Below are 26,434 nucleotides of genomic sequence, written 5' to 3'. Positions count from 1 at the left end.
GGTGGAGTCCTGGGGGGCAGTTAGGGGACAAGGAACGGGGGGAGGGTTGGGGGTTCTGAGGGGGGCAGGAAGTGGGAGGGGCAGGGGCGGGGCTAGGGCAGGGCTCCTCCCGTCCTCTTTTTTGCTTGCTGAAATATGGTAACCCTACTCCTGGGGGAATTTGTGTGTGTGTCTATATTGTTACAGGCATACTTGCCAACAGGTATTTTGAAATAAATTGCCAAAATATTTGCAACTGGCATGGATTACGTAGTGTTATTTTGACAAATAAAATTAGCAGAATTTTGCAGAATTTTAAAGTATTGTGTGCAGAATTTTTAATTTTTTGGCGCAGAATGCCCCTGGGAGTAAGGTTTACACCAGCTAAGAATCTGGCTCTTCATGTTACAGTTGAGGAATCTACTGAAAGATAATACATATTAACCAGGCAAGCAGCTCAATGCGGAGCAGTGATTTAGGCAGGGGCAGCTCTATGGTTTTTGCCGCCCCAAGCACAGCAGTCAGGTGGCTTTCAGCGGCACACCTGTGGGTGGTCCACTGGTCACATGGATTCGGCAGCATGCCTGCGGGAGGTCTGCTGGTGCCATGCCTTCAGCGTCCCCGCCGCCGAATTGACGCCGAAGCCGCGGGACCGGCGGACCTCCCGCAGGCACGCCGCCGAAGGCAGCCTGACCGCTGCCCTCACAGCAACCGGCAGGCCGCCCCCCGTGGCTTGCCGCCCCAGGCATGCGCTTGCTGCGCTGGTGCCTGGAGCCGCCCCTGGGTTTAGGGGAAGGGAAATCAACTGTTCCAAGCCTGGTTAAGTTTAGGGGTTGGTAGCTACTGTATAATCAAAGTGCAAAAGCCTTTACAAAGGCTGCAATAAAGTCAGACTATATATTGTAGCCAAAAGTCTACCTTAGTTACTCTCTGGTCATTATAAAGACTCTGACATCAATGTGAGGAAAGAAACAAGCACAATCTGCAGTAATTCCCTGAAGCAAATGGAGCTACACAGGAGTCAAAGCAGTATAAGCGAGAGGACAGTCAGGTGCACTGTTTCCCATGGAGAGGGACATCAGAGGGAATAAATAATTGTTCAATACCAAGATTTATAGGTAAATCTGTTTGCAGTCACTGAGCAAAAGAATATTGCACATGTCAGCTTATTTCATTGGTGTTTGGTGAATGTTTCCCCACATACTCATGCAGGTTTGCTGTGGCATGCAGGTATAATGTTATTGGTTAAAGTTAGGGAAAGGCACAGCATGTCAGGGATTCTCAGCCCTTTCTCAGACTGCAAACTCTCTGGGGCAGTGTAGTAGTTCCGGGGTGGGGCTCGTCCCTTCCTGGGGCGCCTGGAAGCCAGGCCGCCCCGCTACAGGCAGGGATTGTCTTTTTGTTCTCAGTTTGTACAACGCCTCACGCAGTGGGGTCCTGGTCCATGACTGGCACTATCGCATTACAAATAATAATATAAATACATGAACAAAAAATAAAGGATGTTGATGGATAAGATTGCCTTTTTAAAACCAGCTCCTGGAAATAAGAGAAGAAAGAAAATTTTCCTATTCATCTGCATAAAGTCACAATGTGCAACAGACCTCAGAAGAATGTGAGCGATAAGCGTGTGAAACACAAAGCAAACACTGTTACTAACCTGCCCACATTGTGTCATATACATGATTGTGAATGACCCATTCCTTATCAAGGGACAAATACCCAGGGTAAATATTAGACCAAATTCTTCAGATTCCATTCAGTCGCACAGTCTGCAGTAATAGGTCTGTGTGTCTTACAGATAGAGGTGCTGTTAAATACAGTCACCAGTCACAGGACAAAAATCACCATCACAGCTGATACTAGCCGACGATCTTATTGGAAATCTCAGCCGAAAGGCCAAGGACTGAACGTGCTCAGGAGCCTTCGCTATCACAGACTGCCTGTGCAAGTCATTTGTATGCCAATTTAGATTCAGCTTCTCTGAAAATCAGGACACACTCTCTTTGCCTCTTAGTTTCCACTTCTGTAAAAAGGAGATAAAATCTCTAAATGTTGCTATTGCTATTATAATCAAGGATTTGAACCTCCAGGGCCTTCAATTTCATCAGCAGCAAATTGATTTAAAAATTAGAGGTAACATAAGGAAATACAGCTGATGATGACGACACCTACTCTGTAAAGGTATATATGTTCCTTGCCAATTATCCATATCTGACATGCAACGTTGTCATCTGAAGATATTATACAGTACATCTGGCAGTTAGTGAGATTTCCAAACCTATATTACAGTTAATTACCTATAAGCTACTCTAAAGGAGGAAAGATATCAAAAGCTGAGGTGAAACATTGCTAGGTTGTAACATACCAGCAGAGGTGGAAATTCACCCATCTGCAGAGAGCCAACAGAAGGCCTGTGCACCACTTATGTCCTAAAAATAGGGCCTATGTGGGACTTGGAGTGGTGCACACACCTTGTGTGGGGCTTCTTCAAAGGGGTGAATTTCACCCCATGGTGTGCCGGAACAAAGGTATTGCAAATCTGCTGCTCTCACTGCACTCTCTGAAGTCTTGCAAATGTCTTGTCCCTTTCCACACTGCTCAAGACCAACAACTTATGTCCAGATCACTTCTACTTTTTAGGCCAAATCTTGGCTATCCTTACTCAAGCAAGATTCCCACAGACTTCAGAGGGAATGGTGCCTAATCAGTGATGCTAGGATGTCCTTTGGGCAGCTTCTTATCTTGCATACCTTTTGGGACTGAAGATCATGGGTTTGATCTCTGGCCACAGATTTAACAAGGAAGATCAGAACTCGCTGCTCACAACAATGCTCTGAGAGAGCAATGCTCAGCATCTAGCGGAGTTTGATTTTTTAATAAGAACAGTCACCCGCCATATACATCTCTATCATCACCAACGTCAGTGATGTTCCTTATTTGGCCTCACAAATTTCTTGCGGCTTCAATTATCTTGATTCTTGTCTGCACTAAACAGTTTCTTATCTCTGAAAACACTTCCACAAGGGAATGTTCTAGTAAAATAAAATAAATAAATACATAAAATAAAATCTGCTCCTTTCTGAATGCTCCTGTCTTCTTCTTCACATCTTTCCCACTCCATCCCTTTTATCTCCCTATCTTGACTCCCACCCCCATGTTCCAGATCTAGATCTAGATCTGGAACATGGGGGTGGGAGTCAAGATAGGGAGATAAAAGGGATGACCCTGTAAATTATTCTTGTCGTGATTTTGTGTTTTATTTTTCCAGGCAACCAGAATAGACTCACTATGAAAACATTCAAGAGCATTTTTAAAGACTAGACTCTTGAAATGTCAGATTGAAAATAATTAATGATCATGTATATGTTTAGATTTAATCACGTTCAGTCTGAATCAAAAATTTTTTAAATCTAGTATCAGGGAAGAAATGTAAACAAAAACTCAAGCTAAAGAAAAAAAAAAAGACTCTCACCTTTAGATGACTGACTCCCACTGATTTTCCCCAAGACTTCCTGTTTCTGATATTCCTAAAGAATTTCTCCTTCTACCTTAAACACTACTCAGGTAAAATGGTCACTAATAAAAGGAACATGAAACTTCTTAGACCTAAATCTCCACTTGCTATACTGGCATAAATCAATCGTAACTCAGCTTAAGTCAATGGTGTAAAACCAGTGTAAGTAAGAGGAGAATCAGATTTTCTGTTTCAAAAATCTGCTTTGAAAATGATGTGCATCTAAGAATCACCTCTCTCCAGACCAGTCCGGCAAATTAAAACCAGTGTGGCCATAATGCAACACATCTGTATAAGAAAACCAGGCTACAAAGATAAATTTGTTGGCAACGCTAACTACAGCCGAGCCCATTTTGTTTTATTTAACTTATTGGATTGTGCAATGCCCAGGCCTGACTGCAAAGCTATTATGTTTGAGATTGGATGGGAGCAATTAGGGACATTTGCTTCTCCCTCCCTCTCCCTTTTATGAAATTTCTGGATTCTATTCTCAGTTACCTCCTGTCACCTCCTGTAAGGACAGAAGTTGGGCCTCTTCAGTGCAACAATACATTTTAGTTTTTTGTTCACTCAACTTATTTACATGGCCATTCTAAAAGGGGTGAAACTGGGATAAATCCAACACATTCAAAGTCTGGATTTTACTGATAAGGGACTTTTTTTTGACCACATCAGGGTTATATTTCAAAATAATATAGAGTTCAGCATCAGCACTCCATAACCTCCCACTGGAAAGAACCCGAGGGTATCACATAAGTGACATTTTTCATCTGGCTCAGTCCTCAAGCATGCTCCAGTGGGTGACCACGGAACCCAGGTGCATGCCTACGGAGTATATATATCACAGCTGCAGAAATGCAGGGCCGTGATGTAGCTGGTGATGTGCAGTAAGAAGGGACAGGATAATAAAAAGGAACTGGAAGCCCAGAATGAAAAGGTGAATTTAAGGCCAAACGATCCCCACCCAAATCTGTGCTTTGGCAATAGGTGCCTTACATAATCTGCCAGAAGGTTTAGGGAGATAGACATCGGAGTGTAGCCATAAACGCCGAAGACTCTCAAGTGCAATCTTGCCCTGAGCAATGAAGCCAGCCTAACAGCTCCTAAATGGTTGGCATTCCCATGGAGTTCTTGTAATACACACTTGCATCGTTATTTCCCAAAGACAGGTCTCCATTTTATTCACTCAGCAACTGAGGTAATGAATACATGCACTGACTTCATCCATGGTTCTGCTCATAGTCAATTGTCCTGACAGGTTGGCTTTGCAAAACAGATCTCAGTAACTGTCTTGTTGCCAGTCTGCACTCCTTCCCTCTGCTCATAATCTTGACTGAGTACAGCAACTAAAGGAATCTTGTAAGCTCTGTTCTCTTAATGGCCTGACCCTAAAAGATCATTAGAATACACTCAAAGGACTATTTTCTCCTTGATGCAGTAGTATAGTTCCTGTGATGGGTTGGATCACAGAAACCCTCTTGGGAACTGTCAACTGATGTGCCGAGACTACTACTGCCCCTGCTTTCCCTGCCAGCTTGGGACTCCATCACCCTGTCTTGTTGAGCCAAACAAGCCAGTCTGCTCCAACACAGACCCAGGGTCTGAACCTTGTGCCCCAAAGCTGCAGACTTAACTGAAAGCAGCTAACAGAAGTGTTCCTGTCTTTAACACTCAGATGCCCAACTCCCAATGGGGTCCAAACCCCAAATAAATCCGTTTATACAGGGTAAACTGATAAATTGTTCACCCTCTATAACACTGATAGAGAGATATGCAAAGCTATTTGCCCCCCCCCCCCCAGGTATTAATACATACTCTGGGTTAATTAATAAGTAAAAAGTGGTTTTATTAAATACAGAAAGTAGGATTTAAGTGGTTCCAAGTACAGACAGAACAAAGTAAATTACCAAACAATATAAATCAAAACACTCAAGTCTAAACCTAGTACAGTAATAAAACTGAATACAGATAAAATCTCACCCTCAGAGATGTTTCAGTAAATTTCTTTCACAGACTGGACACCTTCCTAGTCTGGGCACAATCCTTTCCCCCTGGTACAGCCCTTGTTCCAGCTCAGGTGGTAGCTAGGGGATTTCTCATAATAGCCGCCTTTGTTCTGTTCCACCCACTTATATATCTTTTGCATAAGGGGGGAATCCTTTGTCCCTCTGGGTTCCCACCCCTCCTTTCGAATGGAAAAACACCAGGTTAAAGATGGATTCCAGTTCAGGTGACATGATCACATGTCACTGTAAGACTTCATTACCCACTTGCCAGCACACACACGCATACAGGAAGACTTACAAGTAAAACAGGGCCATCTACAGTCAATCGTCCTGGTTAATGGGAGCCATTACGATTCCAAACCACCATTACTGGACCACACTTTGCATACCTACAATAGGACCTCAGAGTTATATTTCATATTTCTAATTTCAGATACAAGAGTGATAAATTTATACAAATAGGATGAACACACTCAGTAGATTATAAGCTTTGTAATGATACCTTACAAGAGACCTTTTACATGAAGCATATTTTAGTTACATTATATTCACACTCATCAGCATATTTTCATAAAATCATATAGAGTGCAACGTCACAGTTCCCATATACATTAATGTGCAACAAGGAGATAAACCTATTGGTCTTCAGGGAGAGAGGAAGCTGCATCACAAGTGACTCTAGACTAGAGCACATTCTGGAGGATTACCAGTAATAGCAGTCTCAGAAGATACTGGCTGATGGCTGCCTCCTCACTGGCAAGCAGGCATGATTGATATGGGAACGTCAGGAAAGGCTATGAAATTCCCACAATCCCTCTGAACTAGTCTGACATCTTAATTTATTGTACTGGGATCCCCACTGGATTATGTATGAAGGCCGGACAGTGGGGTAACAAACAGGCCAGGCTTGAACATGTGGAGTCTATGTAGCTAGTTGAACATTCCCTTCCATTGACTTGACTAAATATGCTATTTGGCTCCAGGAAAATTAACAACAGTAAAGATCAGTCAGCACAGCCTATGCAGAACTCAAGAGATGGATTGAAAACCAGGTTCATTAGAAGCCGCGTATGTTATGTAAATAACAGTGTGCAATCTGCTTGTACCGGATATGGTCTGAACAGACAACTATCACCACCACCATCCCCAGGCATATTTCCCAAACCAATCATAGTCAAGACATAAGATATAATAAGCAGGATCTTGGATTAGAACCAGTCTTTCTGTACTTTTACTAGAGCTTGGGGTGAAGAAAAAAGGCTTTCTCAAGTCTATGGAAGAGAGCAGGCAAGCAGAGAACTGGAATAAAGTGATCTGGTTTTATAAAGAATAGTAATTTTCCAGCAGCTGTGTATATTTTCTTTAGTTGGAACAGAAAATTACTCTGAGAGACTTAACGACTGGCTCTATCAGTCTGAGAGGCCCAGCAAAGAGGAGGTTGCAGATTTCAGCTTCTCCATATTATCATTATCCTTTCCATAGACAGAAACTGCCGTCAAAACAAACATTCTTCTCTCCTCCAATTTCAGGATAGATTGATAGAAACACATTCACCAGACTGATTATGGCTAGTGTCCAATTTCTTTAACAAAAGTCCTGTTAAATCAAACCACTGCGGCCCTGCTCTCACCACAGATTCCTACCACATGACATCCACGGTTACTGAGGAACTACTAAAACCATGGCATTTAAACTTGATAGAGATGTATTATGGGGATGATCCTACGCCCATTAAAGCTAACAGGAGCCTTTCCATTGACCTCAATGAGGTTTGAGATTGGACATTATGAGCTTCATTAATCTGGATTACAATGCACGAGCAGTCACACTGCCCTGACTCCACTCACGAAGGCGTATCCTATCATACAATGGGCTTAATGTAAAACCTGGGATAGAGTCTCTTGTTTCATTATTCAAAAGTCTCGGTGCCTTCTGGAATCTGGGGAGAATGTCCCCAAGACATTATTTCCAACTTATTTTAGACAATGGATGGGATGGTAAACACATGTGACAGTTAGTGGATTCTATAATATCTGATGTGGGGGGAGGAGAGAAATGAATATATATTAAAAAAAAAAAAGAGCAGAGGGGTGTGAACACATAGTTACAGCTAACAGAATACAGCGGATGCCGCTTATTAGCAACTAGTCAGTTCCCAGCAAAAGGCTGCTACTATCTGAAAGTTGCCAATAAGCAAAAGGCAGGTTTATGTGGCTGCAGCCAGGGAAGGAAGCATAGGAACATGTCTTAGCACTTCTTGGGCTGCAGCCCCACAAACCTGCCTGCAGCCAGGGCCTTTTCCTTTTTTGGAAAAGAGTTGTCAATAAGTGGCATGGCAATTGCTAATATCCAAAACTTGTTGATGTTAAAGTCAATGGGATGGGACTGATTCTCAGGAAAAATGTTGCTAGTAACCGAAAGTTGTCTTTATCAGGACTGCTCATAACCAGAGTCCAGTGTGAAAACTAACCATTTTAGTCACAGCACAAAAGAAGACACTAAGGATTGGGGTTTCGATGTTTGTGATTTAGGAATCTGGATATATAAACCAGGTCTGCTGAAAACAGTTTCCTGTCTGCATCTCTCTGAGGTTTTAGTTTGCACCTACGAGCAGGGCCGGCTCTAGGTTTCTTGCTGCCCCAAGCAAAAAAATTTGTGGCTGCCTCCCACCCCAGCGCTGGGCTCTCCCCCCCATTACCCCCTGCTGCCCCAACCCTGGGCTCCCCACCCCACCCTCACCCCCTGTCGCCCCAACCCTGGGCTCTCCCCCCCCACCCCACCCTCACCCACTGTCACCCCAACCCTGGACTCTCCCCACCCACACCCCCTGCCGCCCCAACCCGGGCTCTCCCCCCACCCCACCCACACCCTGCTGCCCCAACCCTGGGCTCTCCACCCCACCCACACCCTCTGCTGCCCCAACCCTGGGCTCTCCCCCCCCTGCACCCCCTGCCGCCCCAACTCTGGGCTCTCCCCCCCCCACCCTCACCCCCTGCTGCCCCAACCCTGGGTTCTCCCCCCCACCCTAACCACACCCCCTGCTGCCCCAACCCTGGGCTCTCCCCTCCACCCCACCTCACCCGCACCCCCTGGCACCCCAATCCTGGGCTCTGCACCCCACCCACACCCTCTGCTGCCCCAACCCTGGGCTTTCCCCCCCACCCAGGGCAGGGCAGCCCCAGAGGGAGTGGAGCCCCGGAGAGCGGGATGCGGGCCCCGCACGGCAGCGCCCCGCCCTCTATGGCCCTGCTGCTTCTGGACACCCTGCCACAGTCCCTGGGTGGCTCGGCCCGCTTTGCCCAGCCCCGGCTGCGGCGCTGGGGGGCAGCCGCCCTGTAGCACCTGCAGGTGGCTCCGTGTGCCCCGAGGGGTGGGCCCCAGCCCAAGTGTCCCCCGCTCGGAGCCCACCCAGCCATAAGGTGTGGGCGCTGCTCCCCGATGCGAACCACAGCAGCCCCAGGGCACCCCCAGTGCAGGATGTGCTGCTGCTGCCAGGGCCAGCTCTAGGCTTTTGCCGCCAAAGCGCAAAAAAAAAAAGAGGCTGGCTGGAATGCCGCCCCTGAAAATGTGCTGCCCCAAGCACCTGCTTGGTTTGCTGGTGCCTGGAGCCGGGTCTGCCTACGAGCACTGCTCACAATAATATATAATACATTGCCTTTCTACAGCACCTCTTCTCAGAGGCTCTCACAGCATTCTACAGACAGACACTGAACAAACCACACAATCCCACAGTGAGGACAGTACTATCATCCCAGTTTTTCAGATGTGGAAACTGAGGCAGAAAGAGGCTAAGGCCCAGATCCACAAGGGTACTTAGGCACCTAAATCCCAGTTTTAGGCTTCACAAAACTCCTGCTCGGCTGCCACCAAACCCGGCAGGTGCCAAAACTAACTCGGCATCTAAGGCTAGGTCTACACTACCCGTCTGAATCGGCGGGTAGAAATCGACCTCTCGGGGATCGATTTATCGCGTCCCATCGGGACGCGACAATCGATCCCCGAATCGACGCTCTTACTCCACCAGCGGAGGTGGGAGTAAGCGCCGTCGACAGAAAGCCGCAGAAGTCGATTTTGCTGCCGTCCTCACAGCGGGGTAAGTCGGCTGCGATACGTCGAATTCAGCTACGCTATTCATGTAGCTGAATTTGCGTATCTTAAATCGACTCCCCCCTGTAGTGTAGATGTACCCTAAGTGTTCAGAGTAAAAGTTCCCTAGGTTCCCTACGTGCCTAAGTTTCTGCCGCTGAGCGTGCCTCACTCTAGACATCCAGATGCTTGTCTCCCACCTAAGCCCCAGAGTGATCCATGAAGCCAAGGAAGATAGGTGGGCAAACACCTGTCTTGCCTGCGGAGCCCAATCTGGTAGGCATGCTCAGAGGCCACCTACTGGATCAGATCCCATTCAAAATCTGGCTGAAGGAAAAGGTGGCAGTGCTGCCCCCCACCTTATCTTTTAGCCCAGTGGTTAAAACACTCACCCGGGATGCGGGAGACTAATTCCCTCCTCTGCCAGAAGGGGAGAATGGATTTGAAGAGGGGTCTCCCACCCCTCAGGAGAGGGCTTTAACTGCTGAGCTATGGGATATTTTGTTGTGGGGCTCCCTCCATCTCTCCTGTTGAAGCTGTCCCCCTGTGGATAAATAATTAAATAGTCCTTTGTGCTGGTGGATTGGACCCTGGGTGTCCCAGGTGGGTGCCCTAACCAGCAGGCTAGAGAGTCACTCTCACACTGTCTCTGGACAAATCGCTCTTTCATTACTTACCCACAGGGGAACAGCTACAACAGGGGAGACTGTCGGAGCCTCACATCTGCCTGCCCCTTAGCTCTGTGGTTAGAGCATGCTCCTGAGAGGTGGGAGACCCCTGTTCAAATACTCTTTTTTCCCTTTGCCAGAGGGGGCGAGTGAACCTGGGTTTCCCACATCCCAGGTGAGTTCTCTCGCCACTGGGCTAAAAGTTATAACCAGCGGCGGCTCCAGGCACCAGCGCTCCAAGCACGTTCCTGGGGTGGCAAGCTCCGGGGGGGGGCAGCCTGCCGGTCGCTGTGGGGGCTGCAGTCAGGCAGCCTTCGACGGTATGCCTGCAGGAGGTCCGCCAGTCCCGCGCGTTCAGCAGCGGGTACGCTGAAGCTGCGGGACCGGTGGACCTCCCGCAGGCATGCCGCCGAATCCGCGGGACCGGGGACCTCCCGCAGGCAGGCCGCTGAAGGCTGCCTGCCTGCTGTGCTTGGGGCGGCAAAAAAGCTAGAGCCACCCCTGGTTATAACAATGTGAGGCTGGTGCCCAATTCATTCTCACATGAAATGACTTAGCCACCTGACTCCAGGAGAGGGATTTCCAAATGAAGATCGCTAGCAGAGAGATTGGTGCGTCCCTGCAGCTGGGACACAGGCACCTATCTCGGAGAGAGGGACAGGGTTTAGCATACACCTCTCTGGCTGGCGTCTCCCACTGGCTGGCTTTGTGGATCAGTCTATAAGGCCCCTCTCTCTCCTCATTCATTATACTGGGAGCCCAGGCACCTAACTCAGGCTTTGTGGATCTCTTTGTTGGTCCAATGATTTCCTATGCACCTAAACATTAGGCGTTGTGATGCTTAGCATCCCTTTGTGGATCTGGGCCTAGGCAACTTTCCCAAGGTCACAGCATGAAATTACAGCATGATTGGAAAGCGAATTGTAGCATGACTGGGTAGCTCTCCCTCCTTCTAGTCCTGTTCTTTAACTACAAGACACTTTTTGTATAATTTGGTAGTCACACAGTTGTATTTGACTTGTTCTTTCAAAGCCAAGTTGCCAGCCTACAAAATGCAATTATTAACAATAATATTGAGCACTTATATAGTGCTTTGTACACGTTAAGGGCAATGAATAAACATTATCTAATTAATCACATTTAGTGCCTAATGGAAACTAATGGCTTACTAACAACCTCACTGTTTTGACAACTACCCCTTTCCAAAGTCTCTCTTTCTTCAATGTATTTCATCCAGTTGTTAAACACCATTATAAATGTACTTGGAGAAGAAACTAGTGTAATTATCCAATGTCCTCTGAACATTCAGTAGAGAAAGAAAACAAAACAACCAAATCCAAACCCAGACACACACACAAATATTACAATAGAATGGTACCTGAGTACAATACTTATCAGAGGAATGTATTTTCCCACATCCCTCAGTTCTGTAAATTTCATAATCATTTATACCTAATCTCTTGCTACACATTGCTATCACTGGTTTCCAAAAGAGTAAATGAAACAAAGTGTTCCACTAGTTAAATCTAGTATGAGCATATCAATTAGATATGACAATGCAGGTTTAATAACAGGCTGTAAATAACAACTCTACAGCACCGGCTATAACTGAAAACCAGGATGAGGCAGACAGAACAGTAAAGTAAAAAATAAAATGAAATAAAAGTTTTAAAATGTGGGGGTTGGGGGACAGAGATCTCTGTGACTGAAATGTAGGTATGTTGCAATGTAATTTTGGAGCTTCACTGGAGACATGCAATAATAAGGGAAACTGCAGAAGTTAGCTAAAGCCTAGTCAGTTGGCCTTGCCTTGCTTCCTAGAACATGAGAGTTTTTCAGTAGATTGAGGTAGGAGAAGTCTCATTCATCCAGTCGTGTGGTTTACAAATTAATCTCAGAGGCAACCCAAGACATTTCACTCCTAGTAATACTTTACACTGCTGTAGCAGCTTCTATCCAAGCATCTGAAAGGACTTTACAACCATTAATCTGGCCTCACAATACCCTGTGAGATCAGCTATTATTATCCCTATTTTAGAGATTGGGAAACTCAGGCACCGAGAGAGTAATCCCCAAGATCGCACAGCAAATCGCACGGCAGACATGAGAAAACAACTCAGGTGTCATCACTGCATAACCAACTTATGAAATGGAAAACATCACCCTCTGCCTGCCATTTCAATGTCAAGACTTTGCAAGATAAGAAGCCCTCACTACTTTTTGTTGAAACGTTTTTATGTACATTTTCAAAATTCTTCCTCTCCAAATGTACCAAGTTATTTCTGAGGAACTTGCATTCACCTTTATTTTTCCAGCTGCTCAAACACTACAAAGGGGAATTCTCAGATAGTTTCAACTATAACCAATGTTTCCTGGAGCTGGATTTTCTATGAGCTGAATTCCCCTTGTGCGCCAGTGCAGTGACTAGGGGGCAGACAAATTGCACGTCCCTCATCCAGAACCTGCCCTAATTTATAGCTCAGTTCTCATTGCTCCTTGCAGCAAGTAGGCAATAGCTGAGGCATAGGAATTCCCCCAGCCACATTTCCTCCTGCCCCCAGCACATCCCTTGAGGCAGTGGTTCCTGGGGAGGTTGCAAAACCAGCTTAGTGCTTACCAGAGAGGCTACTTATGCTGGGGTTATTCCCCAGAGGGGCTTTATAGCTGCACTGCAGCCTGACTGCAAGGACACAGCTAGCTACAAAGGTGCTGTAGGGCACTGATGTATTGGTCTCCATACAAAACTAAGTGTTTTTAACCCACGGTGTAATCAGCCCTTGTGGGTTCCCTTGGGCATGGCCTCGTTGTTTAACCTGTTTTATAGAAAGTTTCAAAAAAGTACTCATGCCTCCAGCTGCCAGACCGTCTCTTCAGTATTTATCATGTACCTGGATTCCCTTTACCATGCAAAGAAATGCATATTCTCAGATTTAGGCCCAGCCCTGCAGGCATGAGATGACCCCCAGTAATAAAAACCTGCAAGCAGAGCTCCTGCGTCTGTACTAGATTGAGCAATATACGAGCTAGAAATGCCCTATTAGATCATCTTTCTCCACCTTGTGCGCAGGATTGTTCCCTACAGTCTTGGGTTTATGGAACAGTGATGGTTTCAACAACTCTGACGTTTCATTTTTTCTGGTAAATTTCATTCTAGCCTTGTGAATCTAGTCCAATCATTTGTCATTGTCACATGTTTTCCAGTGAAAAAGGTCAAGACTCTGGTCATCAACAGCTTCTGCCCCCAAGTGGGTGATGCCTCCTGTGATTACATGCCCCTAAAGTCAGCCTTGCTCTTGAGGCAAAACACTTCAAAACATGTTTTTTATAGTTTCCAAAGACCCCCAGCAAAGCTCTCTTTGAATGGTAGCAAATGGATTCTGGCAGCAGGGATACTGGAGCAGAGAGCCAAGTTACGCCTCAATGGGTAATGTGGATAAGTTACTTCTACAGAAAACACAGTTTCCTTTTCCCTTTTGCCATTCTCCCCACTCTGTCCTTCTGTCGCAATGTCTCTGTAATTACCCCCATTACTCTGTTCTTCCTGGGGTAGCGTCACAGGGGCCCCCAAACCTTTTCATTTTATGATCTCACAGAACCACCACTTTCTCTCACAGACTGTGAAGGAATCTCTTAGGGCCTGGATCAGCTGAATCTTCACTTTACCCAGATTCACAGCAAATGAGACACTGGGCAACATGGAGTAACTGGAGCGCCACTTTCTGTTATTCAGTGTCTGCACAAAACAGATAGGGATGTACATATCATAGTGATTGATGCATTCTAAATAGAGAGATTAGACAAGATGGAGCCATCCAAAATACTCATACACATGCTACACTGGTATCTGATTGACCTGCCTTTGGTGAATAATGGACTGAATTAACCCTCTCAGGCTTTGAACCTTTGGTTCCAGGGAATCTAGATTGTTCAAATGTTATAACCTCCAGTCTTTCACTGCAAAATACCGAGGTAACACATTATGGTCACAGTCCAGCTTTGGAAAAGATCTGAAAGACTGTGGCTGAGAAATTCTAAAAACAGGACCCAACACACCTTTCAATGGGATTCAGATAGGTGTCAGGGAAGTAGCTTCCTATGCTATCATGTGACTTGGAGGTTTCATATAAGCAGGACAACATTATACAGTTTACAGAGATTAAATACCATCCAGCTTCTGAAGCCATTTTCTTCTGTAATTTGTCTGCTCAACAAGTGGAAACTGTTCTTTGATTAATTACCTTCCACCATGTTCAGTGTTGGTGCTGCATTGGAAAGGCAAGGAAAGCAAACAGCAACCACAGATATTTCTTTATCTTGCTAGTCAATTATTAATTAGAGTTTCATTTTTGGCCATCCATTTGACCAGTGATCATGACTCCTGCACTATTTGTTGCTTTGCTGTGGGAACAGAACTGAAAACTTCCATGAATCTGGGAACGCATCAGAAGAAGCAGGTGGAAGCGACACTCATCAGGAGCTAGTATGCAGAGGTCCTATTTGTTTCCCATAGAAATGTAATTACTCCCCGTGGTGTGGTGTTCAGGCCCTTTGTCACTCCAGAGAGAGGACTCTGAAGATCTACCACCCTTGTCCCATGGTTTTCCTAGGAGGAGGCTGCACCAAGCCAGCCAACAGTTTTGGGTTTCAGGAATCTTTTTCCAAGGCAGGGTTCAAAGGCAGCCATGGGAAGCATTACTAGCTGAGAGTTAATTAAATGCAATTGAAAGTATTTCATCTCAGCTCCTTAAAAGAAGAATGTGCTACTCTCTGGGATGAGAGGTGGGGAGGAAGGGCAAGGGACTGTACATATGTCAGGACAGGATGCTCTGGGGAAACATAATAGCTACCCTCTATGGTTTGCCTTTTTTTTTTTAATGTTTACTGTTTGTAAAATCGTATGGAAGGAATGCAGTTAGAAGCTTGATTAAATCAGAACTTCTGCAGTAAAACCCTAATTGTCCACAGTCAGTGCATACATTCGCTCAAGAGATATACAAAAGAAAAACAATTCCAGTCCAGCACTATATTACACAATATAGACTCCTACTCTAACAGGATGAAAATGTCACATTTTTAGGTAGAGGCCATCCATAAAATAACCCAAAATAGCCAATCCAAGAGCACTATCACTCCTACTTGAACTGCCAAATGGTTAATTACAGAACCTCCTGGGCAATAAGGCTCAAATTGTGAAAAGCACTAATTCCAGGGAAAACTGGAAAGGCTTTTAAAACATCCTTTAAATGTTCACCCCCTTTGTGGCTAGATTTATTTTTTTATAAAGGGCAATCCTGGTCTTGTTTTTAAACTGACTTCACCACATTCTCTGAGCAGGCGATGGTGAAGTCACTACAGTAAAGATCGAGAACACTGTTTATAGTTTAGTGAAGAGAAAAAGCATGCAGAGGATGTGGGTTATTTTGATAAGTAAATCATGCTGACCTCTGAAACTGCCTGTCTGTCGAGTGCAAAGGGCATATAGGAACTTCCTGATTACAGCCCTGGGTTTGTTAATTTGAGATTTTTCTGGAAGCAGCAATTCAGGCTCTTTTAAAAAAAAAATAAGTCACAAACTACCATAAATCTGTCTCCAAACAGCCACAATTTATTACCAGTAATTTTCAAGCACCTACAACAGAGATGACTGACTCGTCAAAGTTTTGCAGACACAAAGACCCAGATCCTCAAAGCTATTTAGCTGCCTAACTCCCACTGAAATCAATGAGAGTTAGATGCCTACATACCTTTGAGATCTGGGTGAAAGGCCTATCCTACTCCCGGACCTACCTGACTAAAGGAGGAATAATATACCCAACAACCAAAGCTGGAAAACACAGAAGTGGAGCTCATCATTTTATAGTGTTAAAATCTCTCTTCTGAAGGCTTTTCAGGAGTATGCACCGACTGAGTCTATGGATAGATCAGTAGTCTGGCACCATGTTGGGTCTTGGGAGAGTTGGGTTCAATTCTCTGTCCTGCCATGAGCTTCAGTATGTCACTTATGGCCAGATTTTTACAGCTATTTCGGTGCTTTTCTTCCAGCACCAGGGATGAAGAACAGCCTCTATGAATGGAACAAACAGGAGCTCTGGTCGTAGATTCCAGTTTGTTCAGCGCCTGATCTGGGCAGGAAGGCTCTGAGGGTGGACGAAGAGCCGCCTCCATGGAAAGGAACTTGAGTGTGGCTGCTCTGTCCTTTTTGGGACGGGGCTTAAAACCCCGATGAAGGTGACATCTGTCACTAACACGTGATTCCCCCAGGCATTTAAGACAGGAAGGGTGCAGATCACTCACAGGCATAAGTCTGCTGCAAGAGAGACAAGACTTGAAACCTGGAGACCAAGGCACAAACTGGCACCCAGTTGGGAACTGGGGAAACCAAAGTCTTAAAAACTAAAACCGAACTTTCTAAATATAGCTTTACATGCTCTGAACTAGGCAAAAATGGGTGCTATATATAAGAGGAAGGAGGAAAGGACTTGCAAAAACACAGGCTCCAACAATCATCACAGGGAGTAAGAAGGAACTGAGGGGGCTCAGTGAAAGCCTTATACCTCCGCACAGTAGTGTGAGGCAGCAGAGGGTGCTCATGCCACCCTGACAGATGCTGCTGAGGGGAAAAAAATATCCAACAACTGTGCACAGGATGTGCACACACCTACAGTGGAATGGACATGGGCAATGACTCGGAGAGGAACAGAATTTCCTACTCCTGGTTGAAGCTCTGGGGAGGATAGCAATGCAAACGGTGCAACAGCTGGCCCTCCTGTGCAGAATCCTGTCATTTGTACCTGTGCACCGGTGGGATGAATAAAGCCAAGTCTTGCCACTAAACACAATGGCAGCATTTGCCAATTACAGAATGATTCCAATATGTAGACCAAAAAAGAAATACCTGAAATTTTTTCAAAAAACATTGCCTATAGGGCTGTCAATTAATCACAATTAACTCATGCGACTAACTCAAAAAAATTAATTGCGATTAAAAATGTAATCGCAGTTTTAATCACACTGTTCAACAACAGAATACCAATTGAAATTTATTAAATATTTTGGATGTTTTTCTACATTTTCAAATATATTGATTTCAATTACTACACAGAATACAAAGTGTACAGTGCTCACTTTATTATTTTTGATTACAAATATTTGCACTGTAAAAATGATAAAAGAAATTTTGTTTTTTTCAATTCACCTAATACAAGTACTGTAGTGCAATCTCTTTATTGTGAAAGTGTAACTTAAAAAAAACCCCTACGTTTGTGTTACATAACTGCACTCAAAAACAAAACAATGCAAAACTTTAGAGCCTACAAGTCCACTCAGTTCTACTTCTCGTTCAGCCAATCACTAAGACAAACAAGTTGATTTACATTTACGGGAAATAATGCTGCCCACTTCTTATTTTCAATGTCACCAGAAAGTGAGAACAGGTGTTCACATGGGACTTTTGTAGCTGTCAGTGCAAGGTATTTACGTGCCAGATATGCTAAACATTCGTATGCCTCTTCATGCTTCAACCACCATTCCAGAGGACATGCTTCCATACTGATGACGCTCATTAAAAAAATAATGCGTTAATTGAATTTGTGACTGAACTACCTGGGGATGAATTGTATGTCTCCTGCTCTATTTTACTCACATTCTACCATATATTTCATGTTATAGAAGTCTCAGATGACAACTCAGCACATGTTGTTCATTTTAACATTGCTGCAGATTTGACAAAACGCAAAGAAGGTACCAATGTGTGATTTCTAAAGTTAGCTACAGCACTCGACCCAAGATTTAAGAATCTGAAGTACCGTACAAAATCTGAGAGGGATGAGATGTGGAGCATGTTTTCAGAAGTCTTAAAAGAGCAACACTCTGATGCGGAAACTACAGAACCCAAACCACCAAAAAAAGAAAAATCAACCTTCTGCTGCTGGCATCTGATTCAGATAATGAAAATGAACACACTGCTTTGGATTGTTATCGAGCAGAATCCGTCTTCAGCATGAACACATGTCCTCTGGAATGGAGGTTGAAGCATGAAGGGACATATGAATCTTTAGTGCATCTGGCATGTAAATATCTTGCAACACTGGCTACAACAGGTCCATGCGAACAGGGCTGGCTCTAGGTTTTTTGCTGCCCCAAGCAAAAACATTTTTGGCCCCCCCACCCACCCGCACCCCCTGCCGCCCCAGCCCTGGGCTCTCCCCACTTCCCCCCACCACCCCAGCGCTGGGCTCTCTCCCCCACCCCACCTGCACCCCCTGCTGCCCCAGCCCTGGGCTCCCCCCGACCAGTGCTGACTCTGCCCGCTCCCCCCTCACCTCCAGCCAGTCTTTTTATTTGCCTTAGGGTTTCTGTCCCTTTAGAGTGCACTCGCTTCACGTTTAAGTTTTTCTCTATGATCATGATAGCTAAAAATTAGATTTTTTTTAAATGAAAGCCAAGATACTCAGGCAATCTTTTCATTCCTGCAGCTCAGGCTTTAAGAAACAACACATGAAATATCTCAAAGTTCGCAATAAAAATTGCAAGAGCTGGCAACAATGCATGCTTACTTCGTGAACTCTGACAGGATCACAGCACAAGTATGAGAGGGGTAGCCGTGTTAGTCTGAATCTGTAAAAAACAGAGGGTCCTGTGGCACCTTTAAGACTAACAGAAGTACTGGAGCATAAGCTTTCATGGGTGAATGCCCACAAGGTGGTATGGCAGTGTTGAAGTATTACTACAGGCCAAAAATTGCCTGTTCAGTCTACATTATAAATCTGTTACCTGAACTGTACATCTTTAGTATGTATTCTGCACTCCTACAGTGTTACTTAGAATGACACTGACCTCCATTGGTGGAAGGAGCGTAGAATCAGGGCCGGCTCCAGGCACCAGCTTAACAAGCAGGTGCTTGGGGCGGCCAAGAGAGAGGGGCGGCACCTGCGGCAATTCCGGGGCAGGAGGTCCCTCACTCCCTCTAGGAGCGAAGGATCTGCGCTGAACTGCCGCTGCCGATCGCGGCTTTTATTTATTTATTTTTTTCCCCAATTGCCGCTGCCGGTCGCGATTGCGGCTTTTTTTTTTTTTTTTTTTTGGCTTGGGGCGGCAGAAATGCTGGAGCCGGCCCTGCATAGAATGTGCAATAACGGTGTACAACTGCTATATGAGATGAGATTTTGCGCACAGTACTAGCACTTTGCACTGTGAGGTAGTTCTTTATTCTATTCTTTATTTCAGTCACCTCTGTTAAGTTTTCAATAATTATAGACATGTCAGCCAAATTTTAAGTCAAAATGACTCCTAACAACATTGAACATTTTTCCTCCTTCAACTTCAAACACAACAAACTGGTTGCTACCCGGCCTGATGAAGAAGATTTTAATCAAGCATAAAGTGAAAAAGGAGCAGGTAAAAAGAATTAACAGACCAGATGGGCACATAACAGTAGAGATTGTGAAAATAAATGAATGAAAAAGATAATCCACTAAGTACTGTATTCAAGATTTTTTTTCATTATCCCATAACACTCAAAATCTTATGCACCCCTGGCTGTGTAGCCTGCTTTAACGTATGCTCAAGAAACCAGAACTCCAAATGAGGGTAAAATGCTGCAAACACAAATACCAACCGCTACCTGTAAAAACCTTAAATCACCCATTGGGGATATTACCTTATACTGTTATTTTCATTACATGGCACCAGCAGGGCTACAGATGGCTGCCGAGAGTATTGGTTTCGAAAACTAGGTCAGTGGACGCACAAACGCAGAGTAAAAATAAAAAATATTTCCTATTTTTCCCCAAGATCATCCAAGCAGCAGCAGCAGCCTGACAGGCACAGAATAACACTGCTGGAAAAGGTTTCCTAATGACAGACGTCACAGATATGGTTACACTGACTAGTAAATCAACCTAGTTGGTAGGACGGAAGATTGAAATACTGATCTCACAGACATACTTATTCTTTTCTCATTGGAATCCTTCCTACTTGAGTTAATCCCCGGTCACTGTGTTAGAGCAGGAGTATGTTGTAGTTATTCAGTAATTTCTACCAATTAATGTTTTTACAGGACTTTGTCGCTGTATGGCAATATTAAATGCCCATTATTTTAACAAGCCTTGCAAATGCACCATGGGCCAAATCCCAAGGTTCTCACTAGGTTTTTAAATCATTCTTCACTCAGGCAAAGCTGCAAGGAGAGTTTGTCCCCATTAAAATATACTAACACAGACACAAAATCTACTCACCCGCTTTGCCTGTAATGATGACCACTACAACAATAAAAAGAACAATGTTATTACAATGGTGACTAAATGCCCCACTTGAGATAGGGGCCCGATTTGCTGGCCGCTGCACAATCATATAGGGATTCATTCACACTAGCTAGTGTGCTAAAAACAGTAGTAGTAGCTGGGGTAGCACTGGCAGCAGCTAGTGGTGGCGTGGACTAGCTGCCCTGAGTACAGACCCACTGGGTTCAGGCAGGTTTGTACTCAGCATAGCTAGCCCATGTCACTGCTTGTCACTGCCCATGCTAGTACTACACTAATATTCTTAGCGCTCTAGCTCAATGAGAGCTAGTGTAGACATAGCCATAGACACACACCCTGCCCCTAGACACTTTAAAGTCTAAATGGCGAAACAAAGGGTGAGAAGAGGAAGAGAGGTACGGAGAGGGGAAGTGACTTGCTCAAGGTCATACAACAGCTCAGAACTGGGAACAGAATCCAAGTCTCTTGACTTCCAGGAGACAGCAAGGCCGCCAAGGGGTGGGGGGGCAAGTGTGGCAATTTGCCCCAGGCCCTTCAGGGGCCCCCACGAGAATATAGTATTCTATAATATTGCAACTTTTTTTATGGAGGGGCCCCCAAAATTGCTTTGCTCCAGGCCCCCTGAATCCTCTGGGTGGCCCTGGGACACAGTGCTGCCTTCCTTTCCTCCCCCCAGGTGAGTATTACCCAGGCACATGTGTGTAATTGAGAATAGGAGCGTGGGTTTGCAAATGCATAGAAAGTGAATAGAAGAGTCTTTTGACCTGTAAGACCACCTAGAACTCTGGGATGAAGGCAGGGTTGCCGACTCTGCTCCTCTGGCTGGCACAATGAAACTCTTGTCAATAAGAATAAGGTTCTTATCTGTGTGAGAGACAGAACTTTCCTGGGATTGATCAGACTGTGGAATGAACTGCCCCAGGAACAAAAGACCATCACAAACCTCTCCACCTTACACTCCAAGTGCCAGGTGCATTTGTTCACGCTTCCTTCTCTAACATAATCACATAGCAAAGTGACTTAAAAAAAAAAACCTTGTTAACCAAAACACTCCACTGCATATACAATTCTTTCGCTGGGGAGAGGATGAGAGAATAAGCCACAAGAGACATATGTCAGGATATGTCTGTACTGGGGCTTGAGGAGATAGAACGGCACTAGCTCTGATTGAAACAAAAGGATATAGGGAGCAGTATGAGTGATGGGAGGGGCTGGCGACCCTAAGTACAATCCTGGCCAAGACCCGTACTGGGGTGGCTAGACTGTGACACTGCTCAGGCCACTTCTATTTTTAGCTTGATCAGAGCTAATGCAGGTATCTCTCCTCGAACTGGAATTTACACCTTCCAGCTCCAGTGCAGACCTACCCTCAGACACATCACTAAATGCACTACTGGAAGGCGCTCAGATACCCTGATAATGAGCATGGTATAAAAACCTATATAGAATAGAATAGCCTGTGGCAATGATTTTATGAAGTCTGCAGCTAGGAATGTCCCTTTACCTCAATTCATATTCAACAGAGAGTTTAAATTTGGTTTTCTAAGAGGACACCATTTTAAAAACTGAGTTGGGTTTATCAACCAGAACATGACCACTAATTCCTTGTGTTGTTTTAAATACTTGTCTGGTACTGAAGTAGTTCATGAATCTTTAAGTCTGAACAATCAAGTCATATTTCAACGTCCATTAGAAAATAAAAACAAACATCAAACAAGTTTCCCACATGTTCCCTTTTAAGGACGTACAACTTCTGTTCTATTGAAAGCAAAAACCTAAACACATTAATTCTTGAATAGCTTCAGCTAGAGAGGCTGCTCATTCCAAAAACTGCAGGACAGTGTTTTATACTTTAATATTAGCCCCACAGTCCTGCCTTCATTGTTACAGAAGACAAAAAGATGAAAGAACGATATTAGAAAATTTACAGCTTTAGGCTGCCTTAATTCCTGGTCTATAGGCAGTGGAGTAAATATTCACATTTGAAGATGCTGGGTAGAAGCACAAAGTTTGGGATAGTTTATATTATTGAGTTTGAAGTGATTTGGTAAAACAGAAGCCACTTGATTCATCAGGTGACCAAAAGATCAAGGACATTTAACAAATTACATTTCAGATCATCTAACCTTGAAGTTGTTGCAGCTCAGAAAGTATAGGGTCTCCTTAACTTTCCCATATGGTAGCCAATAAAGCTAATACTTACCCGCAATGAGACTACTGGAATATTATGTGCAATTCTGGATGTTATGTTACAAGAAAGAGGCCAATAAATTAGAGGAACTTCACCGAGCACATCAATAGAATATTAATGGTTAGGAGGGATTGGTTTATTAGATATGATCAAAAGAATAAATTTGCCTAAATGATGACTAAAGGAAAACATAACCAAGTACAAACGTTTGAAGGGCTTAAATCCTATTAAAGAAATAAAATAGTTTAACCTGGTCTCAGGAGTTATAACTAAAATTAGTGCCATCACATTAGGCAAAGAAAAAATTTAAGCCTAGAATGTGACAAATTCCCTTTTGAGGCAACACATCATATATGAAATATCAGGCGTTATATTTCATTTGATACATACTGTGAATCCAGATAATCATAATCTGTAGGAGGAAAGTGCCCTATTCCAACCGATGTGATTTACCTTGCTATATAGATAGTTTGTATTCATGCAGCACTACCCGAAGGGAGAAAGGATGAATTTATCCTTCATAATGCCACCTGATATGATGACTAAGGGCATAAAAATAGAACACTGTCTGAATGAGAGAGTTGCAGCGGTAGCTAAATGTGGACAGGAAATCAGACCAAAGTTCCCAGAGGAGGCAGGTAGCCTTGAAATTATATAATTTGTATTTTATATTATATATTTGTAATTATATAATTTGACTTTCTGTAATTATTTGTTGTAATTTTTATTTCATTTTTACCTTTGGCCTCCTCAGGATGCTAGCATAATGCTAGCATTATGGGCCTCAACCTGCAGCGTGCTAAGAGCTCCGTGTGAGGTGCTGAGACTGTCCACTCATTTTGAAGCCAATGGGAACTGACACCTCCTACTGCAGCACAGGAGACACTCAACGTTTTGCAGAAAACGACTGTGTATGAGCAAGGATTGTGCAGCTCCGTGTCGCCCTGTATGATGCAGCACCATTCAGCCAAGCTGCTTTTTTTCTGGCAGCTATCTGCTCGTGTGCACTTCAGGGGCTCAGAATGATGGTACTGGGTCTGGTCCTCCAACAGAAGGAAAACAGATACGTGCTCCTCTGTGATTTGTTTTATTTATACTGTTTCTGTACTTATAGGGCCAAGACTTTCAGAGGGAGTTGTGTTTATTATCACATATGCATACACCACTGTACACACAAATGAACACAGACAGACCATGTGGTGCTTTCTAGTTCTCAATCTCCTACACTAACTAAACAGCCTATCCTACCTAAAGTAACCACACAGAATCTCAATAGTCTTCCCAACGGAGTAGAGAAAGCCACATCACTTGTGTCATTTAAAACTAGCCTGGGTGAAGGTGCCACATGGATAAGCAAATTTCTTCTTGCAGCCTCATTAACATGCCTCAGTCCTGAACCAGTGGAACCACTGAGAGAGGTCTCCGTGGCATCCAAACCATGGCAGCGGGGATACCAAAGTAATGGCAGTTGTACTGATGATAGTAGATGTTGTGATGTGACCACTGATCCACTGGCAGTTGGATGAGACCACCAACTTGAAATGCAGTTTAGGGCTAGGTTCTGCACCCATTGACATCTAGGATCAGACCATTATTAGGTAAGAAGCACAGACAGAACTGCCAGCCAGCTATAGGAAGCTGTTATTGCCTTAAAGTCTGTTGCCTTCCCCTCACCATCCCATCTTCTTCTATAGATAACAGTATTATATGTCTGGGGCTTAAATGTAATAACAATTCCCATTTAGGAGAGACAATCAGGAATCATGTCTGTAGCTAAGTACTGATAAGAAACAGTACGGCAAAACTCTAATAAAACACAATCCCCAGCAAACTGCAATCCATTTGTTTCTCTTCCAGGGAAAAAAATGAAACACGTAAAACAAAAGAGGGATGTTTAGTTCCCAGGAGACAAGGACCCAGCTGAAGAGGCCCAATAACAGCTAAGGCCTGCTTTTGTCATCAGGTATGCATTCCTTTCTTTGTATACCAAAAAAAATAAATAAATAAAGAGGGCTTCTGTTGGTGTGTTGATATAGTTACACAACAAGGGCAGAGCCCAGCTCTCTGTTTTCTCTCACAACACTCAGGCACAATGGTGTCCTTATTACAGGGAGCCTAAATAAATAATACAGCCGTCAGACATAAGAAAGGGAAGGAGCATTACAATATTAAATTCTAAAACCAGAATGAGGGACCTTTTCCTACTGAACAAACAGGACTTAGCCCAGTATGATTTGGAAACCCATCAACTTAGACAATGTGTCTGATCTAGCAGTTCTTTCAAAGGCAAAAATTCCATTGTCCCAAGAGGGTTACACCAATTACCCCAACTGAGGATCTGGCCTATTTGCTTGGATCCAGGGTACTAACTAAAAGCAGAAGTTACTTACCTTATGTATGTTTTGTTGGTGCTTCCTTGACTTCAATGGGAGTTTTGATTGTACAAAGACAGCAGTATCTGGCCCAATCTCTCTCTCTCTCTCTCGAACGCAGATCTGACTCATTAATCTTTTGAGGATTGCAGGCATATCTTCACATTCTGCTAAGCATTCATTTGGCTGGTATTCTGGAAAATGCCAGTTAATCATTTAAAGTTTGGAATCTCTCTGAACTTCAGAAGACATTGGGAGAGCAGAACAACATATAAATCCATTAAATTCCCCACTTGTCATCTTTGTGACCCTGACCTTTAAAATGGGATTTTATGTGTTTAACATTTATATTTTACTAGGAAGAATCTCTTTTTACTAACTAAAAATTTCACTGCCAGCCAAGTGCCTGATCCAGTAAGAGTTTTGAGTGTGGAAGAAACACAAGATTAAGTCCCAAGAAAGTTAAACACATGGATGGTAAAGTTATAAATAATGAGGAATAAATAATATTAACTGAAAAACAAGAGACATAAGGATTTGACTTTTATGGACATTATTTCTTACATGTCCGAAATGTAAGACACATTATAATTGGTTCACTGTATTTTTAGTTTCATAATATAATTAGTCTCAGACATATTAAGTTAACAAGAGAAGGAACACTACAGTTCTCTAGGAGATAGATGGGGAAATTAAGGTTGAAAGCCTCACTTACTTTCTCATGTAATAACAGACATAATGACTGAAGATTTTACATCCAATTGACATGCCTGGCTAAACTTGTAAGTGTTATCAATTAAGTGGAAAGAAACAAGAAGGATTTGATCAGATTTAGTCCAATTATCTTTTGTGGAGGTTTATGTTTAATACATTTCAGGCAAAATTTCCAATGAACACTTGAAAAAAGACCTGGGATTAAAAGTGATATCCAAATAATTAATAAATGTATACATTTTGAAATATAAAATGTGGCAAGGACATCTGTTAGCAGGAACAACTTGAGGTTTTTACATGTGCACATGGATAAATATAATAAAAATCAAACTTCATACTTAAACAGCACTTATCTATATACCTTAGAGCACTTATATTACATAGGGAAATCTAAATTCAGAGTTATAAAATAATTTGTCCAAATGCAGATAGTGAGACCGTGGCAGATCTGGGAATAGACTGCATGCCTTCTAACTCCCAATCCCATGCCCTGTCTACATTGTTTCCTCCTAGACCAGATTACTATGTTTCGTGACAACATTTTCAGAGGTCCATTAAAAATAAGCCCAAAATCTTCAAACTCAAGAGACTTAAGACCGAGGCACTCAAATCCATATTTATTTACCTAAATAGAGGGTTTTC

At 43.8% G+C, this 26,434-nt stretch overlaps 1 protein-coding gene across 8 annotated transcripts in view; it reads right to left on the bottom strand.

Annotated features, from left to right (window-relative positions):
- The window catches only part of SHROOM1 (shroom family member 1), a 77,999-nt gene that overhangs the window by 41,809 nt on the left and 9,756 nt on the right, over positions 1–26,434 (bottom strand). For 6 of the 8 annotated variants that reach the window (XM_005302834.4, XM_065555919.1, XM_065555917.1 and 3 more), the window contains one exon: positions 25,097–25,272. The exons of the other annotated variants lie outside the window; for them this stretch is intronic. The gene's annotated coding sequence lies outside the window, so the exon portion shown is untranslated. The remainder of the gene's footprint in view (positions 1–25,096; positions 25,273–26,434) is intronic. 8 annotated transcript variants of the gene reach the window in all.

This window comes from Chrysemys picta, chromosome 8, assembly GCF_011386835.1.
Source record: "Chrysemys picta bellii isolate R12L10 chromosome 8, ASM1138683v2, whole genome shotgun sequence".
In the NCBI taxonomy this organism is placed as follows: domain Eukaryota; kingdom Metazoa; phylum Chordata; order Testudines; family Emydidae; genus Chrysemys; species Chrysemys picta.
The sequence above is the reverse complement of the archived record's forward strand: the minus strand, read 5'-3'. Positions and strand labels throughout refer to the sequence as shown.